The sequence below is a fragment of the Chiloscyllium plagiosum genome, chromosome 30 (assembly GCF_004010195.1).
Source record: "Chiloscyllium plagiosum isolate BGI_BamShark_2017 chromosome 30, ASM401019v2, whole genome shotgun sequence".
NCBI lineage: Eukaryota > Metazoa > Chordata > Chondrichthyes > Orectolobiformes > Hemiscylliidae > Chiloscyllium > Chiloscyllium plagiosum.
In genome coordinates, this window is record NC_057739.1 from 28,984,165 (window position 1) to 28,998,993 (window position 14,829).

General features: G+C 38.6%; 1 protein-coding gene across 5 annotated transcripts in view; it reads left to right on the forward strand.

The window, feature by feature from the left end:
* The window catches only part of LOC122564856 (pre-B-cell leukemia transcription factor 3), a 251,920-nt gene that overhangs the window by 77,769 nt on the left and 159,322 nt on the right, over positions 1 to 14,829 (forward strand). The gene's annotated exons all lie outside the window — the stretch shown is intronic.

Genomic DNA, 14,829 nt, shown 5'->3' on the forward strand with positions numbered 1-14,829 from the left:
GGAAGTTGGATTGTGTTCTGGGGTCTGTCGGGCCACAGTCCAGGGCAGAAGGGGTTTGATAGTAGTTTCAGGGATGGAGGATGTCAAGTCGCCTCCAGTGGGGTGGTGTTGGCAGCTCCAGATCATGGGTGGATGTCGAATCAGGGCCTGAGAGATGTGTTGACTGGGAGTCGTGTAGTTGGGTGTGTGAGGTAAGAACAGGATCTGTCAAATAGTTATTCAGGAGTTAGGCATTGTATTTAACAGTCTTAGCTTTTCCTGAGTAACTATTTTACTTAATTTAATCAGAATCTTCCGAAATTTCTGATTTAAATGGAAACTTCTGGAGGGATCCACCTGTACTGGAGTTGCCCAGCAGCAAATTCAATTTCCTTGGCAATTCCTTTTGAGTGTGTTGCAATGAGAATTACGTAGAGTCTCCATGTGTAACTCCCATCTATGCTGGCATAAAAACTGTCTGGCCTGTGGAAAATCAGAGCCATTATTTTTACTACATATAAAATGGCAACAAACAATGTTTTTTTCAATTTTTTTTGCTCTGATTTCAAATTTAAAAACACAAGATATTCATAATGGTGATAAACGAGTTGATGAAAACCTGAACCTGCCTCTTCCCATTTTCCCAACGTACAATTGCAACATTGTCAAAAGTATGAAATTGGTTTGGTTGGATAACAGCTGAATGTCACAAGAAATGAATGGACCCTGCTTTGGAAAACTCAATCGATTGATAAACTAGGCCATTTGACATGGTACACTGTTCAATTTGTGGGATTTAAAAAAAAATCTGTCATTTTGCTAGAAATAGCACCATGCTGAATACTTTAGGTCTCACTTACTTTAATTTTTATTAAACACTGGAAAACTTGATTTGTAAAACCTTAGCACTTTGTTCAAACTGATGTTTAAACATTTTTGTTAGTTGCTTAGAATAGTACAAAGCCTTGCCTAACAAACTAATGAAGCAAATTCCTTTAAAAAAGTATTTTTTTCTGCCACAAAAGGTAGATACACTATTCGAAATCAATCAGTTAAATAATGAGTTCTTGAAACAGGAAAAAGAGCATATTTGAATTTTATTTTATTTTATTCTGCTCCAGAGCTGATCCAGAAATTCTTACAATCCTGTTGACAATGATAAAAAGCTTTATTTAAAGATTAATCCAAGCATCACAGAATATTTTCTGCATTGACAGATTGAATGTTGAACATAATCTGAAGTTTACTTGCTATACGAGTCTCAGAAAATAGTTGCAGAGCTGAAACTGACAGTTTCCTGTAGCTAAACTACAATAAATGCTTTAATAGAATGTAATTAAGAGATTCAATCAGTGTGCCGACAGAGATCAAGTGCTTTATGAATGGAGCTACTAGTTTCCATTGATCTATGAGGCACATTTTCAGTTTTTTATGAACTGAGAATAGCGGATTAGTGCTCAGAATTTCAGTATAAACGGGTCACTTCTTTATCATAGGATTGTTAGATGATTTATTGTTAAGTAATTTGGGAGTAGAATTTCTTTGTTGTGGCTATCCCACATATATCAGTATGATTACATTTAGATATCCATGGAAGAAGATTACATGAGTTATGCCCTGTTGACATTTGTTTGAACTTGAATGACGTTATGTGCAATGCTGTATGAGTGAACAAAGTAAATAATTTACAAAGTGGAAATTTGCAATCTTTTATTGGACCAGGCTGTCTAGTAGAGATTGTGCCTCTTAGTATTCGACTGATTTTTCTGACAAAGATGTGAAATGTCTTCTCATACATTGCAGTTGATCTTTCTCTGCACCTTCTCTGTAGCTGTAACACTATATTCTGCATTCTATTCTATAAAATTGGAAAAGTCTATATCATCAGAATAAGTCATTAATTTAATACCAAATTATGAGAGTTTTGAAAGTAAAGTCTAAGATGCATCTGTTGAGAAGTATTATTCAATGTAATGTCCAATTTAGTTTTGGCACTTGCGTTGCAACCATAGGAATTTCGATGTGTACCCAATCAATTGTTTTCCTTGCAAAAATAGACCTTTTTATTTAGCTTTCTCCTCAAATCTATCAATTCTATCAAGAAGAGGTATTCCCATTCACAGATGAATTGAAACACAAAATACCAGTCTGTAACTGTAGTTTCCTAAAGTGTTCTGTGGTTGTATGCCTAGTAGCTGCGTCCCACACCTCTGCAAAGGAATCTATAACAGCAACTTAAACTTCAGAACAGTCATAAACCTGACTGTATTTTAATAATATATTGCTTGTAGTTTTTGTATTAACTTTGCATGTTATATGCAGTACTATTGATCACATATTTTATTTCTGCATTCCATCTGTTACTATGTCTTGCCCATTTTTCTTTATTATTTTACAATATCAGAGTTTGTCTAATATTGTTCTTCAACAAAGAAGACAACTCTGATCAATTCTTAGTTCCCAAGAGGCAAGATTTCTAGTTCCTGTTGTTTCCTCCATCTAGGTTATTCTGTCATGATTGAGGTCATGATTGTCTTGAATGAACTCAAAATTTGCACATTGAAACTCAATTAGTTATCAAAATCAAGCTAGCCATAAGAGCTTGACCAAGTCTGACTACACATGGTCCTACCACTCCATTTTTGATTTTCCCAGTCTTTTCCTCAGCTTGGACTGATTGTATTAAAGGTACCAGTTTTTAGCCATCATGCACTGACTGTTATGTCATAGCACATTCTGTTATTGTCTTTGGGCCATTTCTCATAACCTTTGTCAGATGGAATATAGTATGGGAATATGTTAGATTGTGCACTTTGGCAGGTTGAATAGAGGAGCTGAATATTCCTTCTGTTGACTCTGTGTAGACTCTCCACTGCCTCCGGAAAGCAGCCAACATAATCAAAGACCACTCCCATCCTGGTTATACTCTTTCATCTCTTCCATTGGGCAGAAGATGTAAAAGTCTGAAAATATGTACCAGCAGATTTAAGAACAGCTTCTTCCCCACTGTTTTCAGGCTTATGAATGGACATCTCATACATTAAAGTTGATCTTTCTCTGCACCTTCTCTGCAGCTGTTCTATTACCCTGATATGCTTATGTGAGGTATGATTTGTCTGGTTTGCATGCAAAACAATACTTTTCACTGTTTCTCAGTACCTGTGACAATAATAAATCAAATCAAATCAAATGGAGAAGGCCCACCAAAAGCTACAGAACAAAGGGACTTAAGAACCCTCATCCATGAATCACAAAAAGCTAGCATCCAAGTTCAGCAGGTATTTGGAAAAGCAAAAGGAATGTTTACCTTTATTTCAAAGTGAATGGAGTATAAAAGTAGGGAGATTTTGCTAAAAATCATGGCACTAGTCAGACCACATCTGAAACGTATATAGGCATTAGGCATTAGAGGTGGTCCAGAGAAGATTTGCTAGGCTGATACCAGGGACTGCCTTAGAGTAGGTTGCGCCTGCACTCATTGGAATTCAGGAAAATGAGAGGCGACCTTATCGAAGCTTATATGATTCTTCGGGAACTTTACAGGGTATTTACGTGCGAGAATCTAGGACGAGAGGACATAAACCTCAGAATAAGGGATCACAGATTTAACACAATTGAGGAGGAATTCCTTCTATTGGGGGGGAAGTGAATCTTGGAATTATTCATCGCAGAGGGCTATTGAGGCTGGGTTGTTAATTATATTCAAGGAAAAAATAGGCAACTTTTTAATCAGTAAAGGAATCAAGGGTTAAGAGGAAATAGTGCGAAAGTGTAGTTGAGGATTATCAGATCAACCATGAGCTCGTTGAATGATGGAACAGACTGATAGGCTGAATGGTCGACTTCTGCTTCAGTCCTATGGTCTTGCGGTCTTTGTATGTTGGTAATTCAGTTCTGTAAAGTGACATCCAGTGCCTGCCATAAACTTTAAAAACATTCACTTTCTACTTGCAATACTTAAACCAAGACCATTTAAATGGCATTCAAGGTTTGGTTTTGAATCAAATCCTGTGAATGGAAAACAGGAGTTGAAACAAATTGTACAGTACCAGTAATATGAGAATATATATGTTAAACAGCCTTGTAGTGCTTACTCAACTGTGAAAAATCTGATTAAGCAGCCATGCAGTGGGTATTAATGATGAAGATATAAAGTATTAAAACCAAGTGTGGGTATTTTAGAAAGTTGCACAATATTATTTATTCCAAATTGACATGATGCATTGTGTAAACATCAAACTGATTTTGAAAAGCCAAACAGTTAAGCATTCTAAATTTTTAGTAAAATACTGAAACCGCTTCACATCATTTTTAGACAGGCTTGAATAATAAATTTTAAAATGCCACAAATAATATTAAAATATAGCACTCTTACAGCAACCAAAGATACTCGAGTGAAATATATTATCAATGGCATAGTGTTATAGTGCTAATAAATTCCTTTGCTTCAGAGCTGTTATGAGCTTTGCCCAAACTGAACTTAAATATCATACTAATGCAATCTGCCAGCAATTTTGTTCATTTAAAAGGTTTCACCCAAATCTTTCTATGTAGTGAAGAAATTGCTCATCATTTTCATAATATTCTTTATCTGAAAAATGCTATTGTGGATTTCATTAGGGGATTTGAAAGATTGTTTATGGTTTCTAGATCTGTTGGGATGTGAATTCTCTTTCCACCCTTTTAGAAAAAATGAACTTGTTATTAAAAACTCCCAAGTGCCGCATTCAATTCAAACAGTGAAGATGATAACCTGTTTAAAAAAAAACTGGCAGATTTTCTGCAAGTGGACGTTGTAATAAAAATGCCCCCTACTTTGTTGGGATCATATTTGGAAGGCTGCTGCCATATGTTACATTCCTCTTTAGCTGGGATTATGCCATCATTATTGCTGATAAAAGCTGTTTACTGCCTTGGCAAAGCAACCACGCTTGGGGCAGTTTGGGAGCTGGTGCTTCACTCTGCAGTGGAGTTCATTTGTTGCCAGCTGTTCTGAGCTCAGTAGATTTTTTTTATTTTCTAAGCTGAGGTTTAGTGTAATGTTGCTTCAGTACAGAAAATAAATAATTTTCTAAAGTTCTCATCAGACATTTTCTGACGCTGGTAACTTTAAAGTTACCTGTCTTTCCATAATTTTAAGAGTTGCACTTGAAAACTAGCTTTGCAACATTGTAAAAGTAAAAAAAAACCCAGCAATTTAGAAAAATAATTACACTTAATTACTTGGGCAAACAAACTAAGTTTGTTTGAGAGAAAGTAAGGGCTGCAGATGCTGGAGATCAGAGCTGAAAATGTGTTGCTGGAAAAGCGCAGCAGGTCAGGCAGCATCCAGGGAACAGGAGAATCGACGTTTCGGGCATAAGCCCTTCATTCCTGAAGAAGGGCTTATGCCCGAAACGTCGATTCTCCTGTTCCTTGGATGCTGCCTGACCTGCTGCGCTTTTCCAGCAACACATTTTCAGCTATAGTAGAATATCTACAACTGTATAAAAGGGCCCTTTCCCCAATATGAACCTGATTATGTAACAGTTGTTAAAAAAAAAAGTGGAACTGAGTTGTCATCTGCTTCTTTATTGAAGATGTTGATTCTTGCTGGCATACACCTCCACAAGTTTTGGTGCATTTCATATACTCTCCAGATGTAATTCTTCTAATCTGACTTGTAATTGAAGAATAATGTGTTTGGACTATTTGACTGTGGTAGGCTGCCTTCAGAACCATGTCTGAGGCTTATCCTGTCTTTGTCCAGTGTCCATTTACACACAGTTTCCAGCAGAACCAAATTATAGTTGTGAGACGTTGGAGGGCATGGTTGATTTCTCTCCTTAGCTTCCAACAGACATGGGCTGGAGAGGTAGTTGTAGCACCTCTGTCACTATAGCTAATTCAGATCAGATCAGGCATGAAACCTGTCTGTTCCTTAGTATTGTACTATTCTTTGCTTTAATCCATCAATGAACCATTACAGAAGTAAGTCAACTCAAATTGTTTTCAAACTAGCATTAACATTTCCAGTGGGAGTGGGGGGGGGATAAACCACCGGAAAGAGTAATGAAGGTTTTCAGAAATGAAACTTCTGGCCTAATGACATCAAGTTGTGTTAGTGCAGTGACTTATTTTCATTCATGTATCATGGGAAATCATTTTGATCAATACAACCTTCTTTCAAGGCAGTTGCAGAAAAAATTCCAGATTTGTATAGGATTTACAGTGAATTTGCACTCCATATGTATCTCATTTTATTCAAAATGAATGGGTTTGAAGGGCCAAATTATGTCCAGTTGTAAGAATTAAGAAGGGTGTAAACTGTGATTAATCTTTATTTTAAATAAAATAATAGCCAATGGTCAGGGGAAAAAAACCATTAATATCTTTAAAACAGAGGAGTGAAAATTACATGAATTGGGAATTTTTTTAACCACATGACTAAATATTTAAGATTTCTTTGACAAAACTGTGTTACATGCTGGAATTTGGCCACTATTTTCTTTAACAGTGAGACCATATTTTCATTTATATTTTGGAAGAGCTTCATTTTTCACAAGCAATCTTAGTCATGTGAAGTTAGATTAGGTTTCCAGTACAGTAGTACTTGGTTTAACAAAGATCAGATTGGTCTTAATCAAAGGATAATCTTTCTCCAACTTTTATTTTGTTAGCTATTTGCATTTGATGATGCTCAGAAATATATTACATGCTGATAATTTGAATTCAGTCCATGATTTTAAATTTAACTGATAGCAGCATGGGAGCAGGAATAGATCATTCAGCCATTAAGCCGGCTCCCCATTCAATTAGATCATGGTTGATCGTCTGCCTCAGTTCCACTTTTCCGCACCTACCTCCATTTACGTCTTCAACACGCTCGATGATTGACCTTTTTCAATGCTTTGGAATAGAAAATGCCAAAGATTTGTCCCACCATGAGTGAAGAAATTCCACCTCCTCTAATCTTTAATGGCCTACCCCTTATACTGACGTTTTGCCCCTTGGTTTTAGTCTCACCTTTCCCATATGAAATTCTTTCGTAGTGCTGCTAGAAAAATGTCTATCATTTATCATTCTTCTGTTACAATGTAACTTCCGTGTTTGCACTTCTTGTGCAGCTTATGCCGTGTACGATTGTGTTGTTTGTGCTGTCATTGTAGTACCCTCGGTACTGGAGGAATGCTGTCTCGTTTTAACTGTTTTAGTTGTATATGATAGAAATGACAAATAAAAGCTACTCTGCTGATCAGCCAGAGGGGATTATCTCATTTATCTCTATATTCATCCTGTCATACACGTAAGAGTGTTCTAAGTTGCAATCTAGTTCAGTCCTCATTTAGCAACCTCTGCAGAATACAGATCCAATCCTAAGTGTTTTACATTATGCAAAGAGACTGTTTGGCCCATTGTACTTGGGTTGGTCATTAAGCACCCAACTACTCTAGTCCCATTTTCCAACACTTGGCCTATAATCTAGAATGCTATGGCATTTCAAACACCAAGCGATCTAGCACTGAATCCTGCAGTATGCGACTGAACACAGCCTTGCAGTCACAAAAACATCCCTCAATGATCACCCTCTGTTCCTACCATTGAACCAATTTTGGATCCAATTTGCCAAATTGCCCTGGGTTACATGGGTTCTTAGCTTTTTGACCATGTGAGACCTTGTCAGACATAAATTCCCCCGCCAAAGCCTTGCTGACGACCCTTGATTAAACCTTGTTTCTCCAAGTGAAGGTTAATTCTGTGCCTCAGAATATTTTTTACATTTCCCTACAATTGTTGCTAGACTCAGTAGTCTACATTTCCCTGTTTACTGCTCTCATGCTTCTTGATTAATAGTTGTCCTCCAGTCCTCTGTCACCTCTCCACAATGTCTCCTCATGAAATAATTCTGCCATCCCGACCTGAATCCTGGCGAACTTTGTGGTACTCCCTCCATGTCTTGTACAAATCTCTTTAGGTAAGAAGACAAAAACTGTTCATAAAACTCCAATTGAGGCCTCACCAAAACTTTGTATATTTGCAGCAAGGTACCTTTATCCCTATACTCAAATCCTTTGCAGTGATGGCCACAATGCCATTTGCCTTCCTTATTGCTTGCTGTACCTGAATGATAACTTTGATTCATGAGCAAGGACACACAGGTCCTTTTGGACACCTGTATTTCCTAATCTTTCACCATTTAAGAACTGTTGTCTTCCTGTTTTCTTTCCCTCTCAAAGAGAATAACTTTTATATTTATTCAGCTGTATTCCATCTGCCATATTTTAGTCCATTCATTGACACTATCCAAGTACTCTTGATGCCACCCTGCATCCTCCACACAACTTGCATTCCCACTAAATTAATATCATTAATAAATTTGGAAATATTACACTTGGTCTCCACATCCAAAACATTTACGTAGATTGTGAACAGCTGTATACTTCTAATTTTCCTAACTACTGATATCAAACTTACAGATCTGCAATTCTTCACTTTTCCTCCTTTCTTCAATAGTGGGGATCTACATGTGCCGGATGCTAGGACATTGAAGGGTTAAATTTCTGAAACATGTACTTGCAAACTCCAGCTACATTTCATTTGCAAATATTTATTTGTAATACATGCATAGTGAACATGCTTAGGTGTCAAATGGTGGTCAAAGAGGGATTGCACCATGTCTTTGGTGCTTAGAAAACTAGCAGTCATCTCAGTAATGCAGAAGTTAGTGGCAATGATTTAAATGGAGGAAAGTGCTGGCCAAAAGTGTCCCATTACTTATGGAGCTTTCAAGAGTGTTGTGGGGCAAGGGGAACATTGCTGCATCATATGTAGGTATGATGATGGATTCTACTGAATGCAATGATAAATTGAATGGTTGATATGGGTCTGGGATGGAAAGAAGGTCAGTGCAATACGCTCTCCCTTTTGGTGTAATGTGTTGTCCATTCAGTTGGTGTGGCAGCTTCACCAAGTTGATGCACATGCTGTGACCAGGGCCATGGTGGAGCAGATGGTAGAGTTGCTGAAGATGCAGCTTGGAGTGGTTTTGGATGGGGTTCCCTCCACTATGGTCCATATAGAGAGTGTGCAGCACACCATTCTGGCATGCTGTGCTGTGTAGAATTGGAGCATGCAATGGTACGATGTGATTGTTGCCGAGGCATTGTTGGATTCTGAGCATGCATCTGAGGGGGAGGATGGGAACATTGAGGTAGAGCAAGCTGTCTTTGTGGATGACAGAGCTCTGCTGGATTAGACACTATAATGCACATAGGATCTGATAGATAACTGGATCTAGTAGATATGAACTGGGAGCAGAAGACCATCATGGAATGCAAAATAGTAGTTCATGATATTAAAATTTGATTTGCATTATAGGGATGAACTGCAGCTTCTATTCCTTTTGTTTGTATTCTGTTTTGCAGGCTCATTGTTTAGACTTGTCAAATTACTTGTTCTCCGACTAGACAATGACAAGATATGTGTGTCAGACGGAGCAGCACTGACTTAGGGTATTTAGGTAGTTTACTTGTCCATGCCTCGATCCTATGTGGTGTTCAAGTTACAGAATGGCTAGGTGAGAGAATGGTTGTAGATGCAAGGGAATGTCAGCCATGTTAGCTTCGTGCAGTGATCTTTATAGCTACTGTGCCATTATGCTGCCAGTGAGGGGTAATGTTGGATTGTCAATGCTTGTCAGTAGCCTTTCAAACATTATGCTAGAATCAGAGCTGAGGTACATTTTGAAGGCAGGGTAGGTACATTTGGTAATAAATCCTGGTGTGCCTCCAAACTCTTTAATTCTATTCTTCATGATTTTTATAAATTGTTTTGATGAACTATTTTATTGTCACATGTATTTTACAGTAAGAACATTAGTAAAATACGGTGAAAAGCTTTTCCAATGTTGAATAATTTAAGAATAAGGAGAAAAATAGAAATATAGAGCTAAAAGAGAGTCCATCAATTCTGAGCCAGCTCATCCCCATCAACAACGCCTGTGCTGCCATTCCTACTCCACCTTTCAGCTGTCTATACCAGGCCGAACCAATGTTGAAGTTGCAATTCTTAGGCACTATCCTGTGCTACTGGACTGATTCTCCTCTGCCAGCACCTCAGCGCCACCTGTGCTGGATCCACCAACGTCAGAGTTGTGTTGCTTGCTGCAGGGGGCCCACCTTGATGTCAACATGATGCCCTTTCACCAACACCAGCGCTGGACCCAACCAGTGATGAACTCACTGATGCTTAGGCAGCATCTTTTACCACTGCTCCTACCTTGCTTCTGCCACTGTAGAAGCCGCTAGTTCCAATGCCAGGTCCTGTGTTTTCCCCATAAAGCAAGTAAGGGCCCACTCTCCTCCACACTGAGCCTGCTTAAGGCCCACTGAGTGCATGCTGAGCCTGCCTGAGGTCCGTGCTGGGCTCTTGCTGCTACCAATGCCATCCGAGCTCAGGTAACTAAAGGAAAATAGAGAAAGGGAAAAAAATAAGAAAAGAAAAGCATTTGAAGTGGACAAGCTTCAGCTCAGGAGCCTGACACCGCTGCCATCTTGGACCAGGTTATTCCCCAACATCTTGGGGTGTGCTGTATCAACAGTGACCCCCATGCACCCTCTGTCAATGTAGGTTGTTAACAACAGAGGAATAGCTTCCTTACATTGTCAACACATATGTTGCAACAACTTCTAATACAGTTCATTACTTCAGTACTGCACTTTGGAGTTCACTATCACAAAGGCACCCATCTCATGGACAGGAACAGGGTGCCTAGCTTGCTTTCTTCATGCTCACCCACTTTGTGCCTACTTGTACCCTCTCTGTATCTCTGTCATGCCTTTTGGCATATTCCCTTTTCATTCAGAACTGAAGTTTACAATACTTCTGTCTTGTCTTGCTTTTTAGTGCAGATAGAAAGCTAGGCACCTTGTTTGTCAGCAATGTACAAAAAGAGAGTGGACACCAGTGCAGTTTGGCATCAAGCTACACCAATATCACATCTAAACGTGGCAGCGATGTCCATGACAAATGCACTGTATGTGCTTCAATCAAATAGCCATATCTGAAGTTTAAAGGCGTGGGGGCAATCTTTAGTCTAATCAAAGGGGTCGAAGATCAATCAGGTGAGGTGTTCTAAGTGAGTGAGCAGGATTTGAGAAGAGAAAGGCTGGTTGTTTGAGTGGTTGGCATGGGTGTGAAGAATTGAGGGAAAATGCTGCATATAATATTAAGAATGGAAGCTTTATTAGGAGGTGTGTGCATTGGCATAATTAGAGAACGTTTGAGATAGCAAAAGAAGATGGTGGCAGTTATCCTTGCAGAGCAGAGAACGTCATTAACCTTTTCCATACCATAGGTACTACAGACCAAGAGCTGGCAGTGATTGAAATGGTGCGCATTTAAATGAGTTTAAAAATATGACACCCATGGTGTAAACACCATAAGGTTGTGGTATCAGTGAACACTTCTGTCACATCTGAGTGCAACATTGCACAAGAGTGCACCATGGAGGCAGCGTGCATACTTCATGAGGTGAGCCATCATGAACTGTTGAAGAAAATTGTCAGGGTTTGTGGAGGAAAGCACTCCACAAAGTGGTTGACATGTCTAAAAAATTGGAAAGTTTAACCTATAGTCATCAGGAAAGGCTGACCAGGCTGGGGAACAGAGAAGGTGGAAAGGTGACCTGTTGGAGGTATTTCCTTGAGTGAGTTTCATAGAGAAGGCAGAGAGAATGTTTCCACTTATGGGTGAGTCCAAAGCTAGAAGTCATTAGTAAATCTAATAGAGAAGCTAGGAAAAAGTGCAGAACTCAAGGATTGGGAAGAACATAGACCTATCATAAGATAACATAAATGAATTAAAGAGGAAGCTAGATAAGCATTAGGTAGGGAAAACTAGAATATTCTGTTGATACGATTTAGACTGATATGCGAGGAAGGAGACTCGGGTGGAGCACAAAAATTGGCATAGAAAAGTTGGATCGTGTAGCGTTTGTCTGTGATATCGGCTCAAGCTAACTCCGTTGCAGATTTCTTGTCCCCATGTGCAAAATGCTCCTGATGAATCTCTGATTCCTGCAACTTGCACCTGTTGCCAAGAGGTGACTCTTGATGTTGTCTAGCAGAAACTGGTAGCAGACAAATGAGGTTTCAGAGTTAAAATAGTCTGGCCCTCAAACTAGTCTGCAAATGTGTTTTCTATTTCCATTGTTTGATGCCTAGTGAAAATTAAATTTGACCAATATAGGCATAAGCAATCACCATGTGTTATTACTGATTGGGTAGAATCCACTTGTAGGTCAAAATAACTTATCCAATCACAAAACAAACCAATCACCATTTCTCAGATCAATCGGTTGAAACAGCTGAGAAGCTAACTGATAAAGTTGCTAATTGCTTCAGTATCCATCTTCATTTCTAGCTCAAAAGGATCTTCTGGCACAATGGTACTGTTACTGTTTCTGTTTCTGAGCTAGAAAGTTTGGGTTGAAGTCCTACATGCTTAAACAGGATGATTTAAAAAAAAGTATGTGTAAAGGTAATATAAAAACCACAGATTTCAAAAAATAGATAGTTCACGCCAATATACTTAAATCTTATTTTATAGTTATCAATTGTATGTTACACATTTCTGCACTGTTTGCATATCCTTCAAATTATGTGGAATGCAATTTGATTGATATTAGTTAATTTAATAAATTTCTTATGTTGAGAATTCTTGCAAAGACCGACTATGATAGTTCTTTGGCTTATACATGCTTCAATGTAAGTCAAACACAACTTTCCTCCATAGATGATTGTTTGACTTCAGTTTCTCATAGAGTCACAGAGATGTACAGCATGGAAGCACACCCTTTGGACCAACCCGTCCATGCCAACCAGATATCCCAACCCAATCTAGTCCCACCTGCCAGCACCCAGCCCATATCCCCCCCAAACCCTTCCTATTCATATACCCATTCAGATGCTTTTTAAATGTTGCAATTGTACCAGCCTCCACCGCTTCCTCTGGCAGCTTATTCCACCAAGTAACAATCTCAAAGGATTTCAAGGTACTTGAAGAAGTGAGTGGCAAATATTTAAATTCTATTGAATAAAATGATATAATGCAAAGTTCAAATTGAAACAAGCCCTAAAACAAAACATACAGGTAGAGAACAGATAAGAGTAACATCTTTGCTAGATTGCACAGGTGTTATTCCCCTCCTCAACACAGTCCCAGAGCAGCTTGGAAAATAACTTAATTCTACACGTTAAAAGGTGAATGTGCTTTTGAAGACTGGACAGTAACTTCAACTGTGTGTGTAACACAACTGCATTTGAGGCTATTCAACATAATTTATTATGGAGCTGAATGTTTGCAGAGCATAATCGTTTTGGCACATATAACTAATGCAAAGCTTCTAAACATTTCTAATCTTTGTGCTGATCTGCATCACAGTGGCCTCTTTGAGTAATCTGGATATTGTCAAGAGAAGCATATGAAAGCATCGTCAAAAAGCACGGTAGTTAATGCGTGATTCTGTATTGAATAAGACCCTAAACTTACTTTGAGACTGTCTTGGGGATTGATGTGTAAAATTTGCATTTATAAATATATATTTCTGCATTCTTGCAATTTGACTTTTATAATATATATAAACTGCACAATTCTTATTTAAAGGCTCTTTAGATCTACTAGGCAAATTACTATGGTATTACGTGTTAAAAGTCGAGACCATGTCTGGTATTAAGAATGATCAGCATTGGAGGGCAAAGGATAGTTGGAACAAAATGGGAGAGGGAGACATATGGAAAAGGGAGACAGATGGAAGAGACTGGGAAGAGGGTACAGGAGAAGCAAATGAGGAAAGAATAGGGAGGAGAACAAGATAACAACAGGAGGGTGTGGCAAACGGAAGAGATTGTGAACAAAAGTAGTGGAACAACATCAGCTGGGGGTGAAGTCAAAAAACTGGGAGGGTTAATTACTCTTTCATTCAGTGGGAATGGTATTTCAAACCAGTGGGAGGAAGAAAAGAAAGGAAATTGATTTCTATTTTTTTAATGTTTGAACTTACTCTGTCTCAGCTAGGTGGTGGCAGAATGGGCTGAGCTATGATGCCCTACTTTCTTCCAGTGTGTTCAGTGATACTTGAAAAAATGTCTCACCATATGGCTGTGGGGTTCCTACCCTTTAAGGAGGTTGAAAAATGTTTTTCAGGAGATGAAAATGGGCTTTTGCATTCACCTCTAATGGCAAGCTCTAAAGCATTTCTGTGACAGATGGAATAGATTTGGTTCACGTTGAGCTAGGCCCAATATCTTTTCTGTGTAAGGTAGGGCACAAAATCTCTTAACATCATGATCATGAACTCTTATTAAGTTGAGGGACCATGACTTTCATTTTTGAAAATGCTAGATGTGGCAGTTTCTTTCGGAGTTTTAACTTCCTGAATATGGAAGGGAATTAAGACAGCTTTGAAGAAAAGTATTCATGGCACTACTCTGCATTTCAGTAATACAACCTGGGATTTATATCATATCCTTTTTCATGTGTTGGTAAATTTGGAGGTTAAGGTTTGGAAGATCATAGTTTGGAATTGATTGTTGGACATTTTACTCATGGCCTCAAAAACTACTCCTTAATACATTTCTGGAGGATGAGCAATGCTGGGAGCTTCGATCAGTCTGGTTTTGGTTTCTCATTTTGGATGTTGGAGTTGATAACTCATACTTATTTCTATCCAGCAGCGGAAAAGAAAAAGGGGCCATTCCAAATAATGATTTTACAATTAGATGTAGCAGGTGAGTGAGATTGAATTTGGGGCTAGTCTGCAAGGGGGAATAAAGGGAGTCTGCAAAATTAGGTACTGCCAGTTTGTAAAAG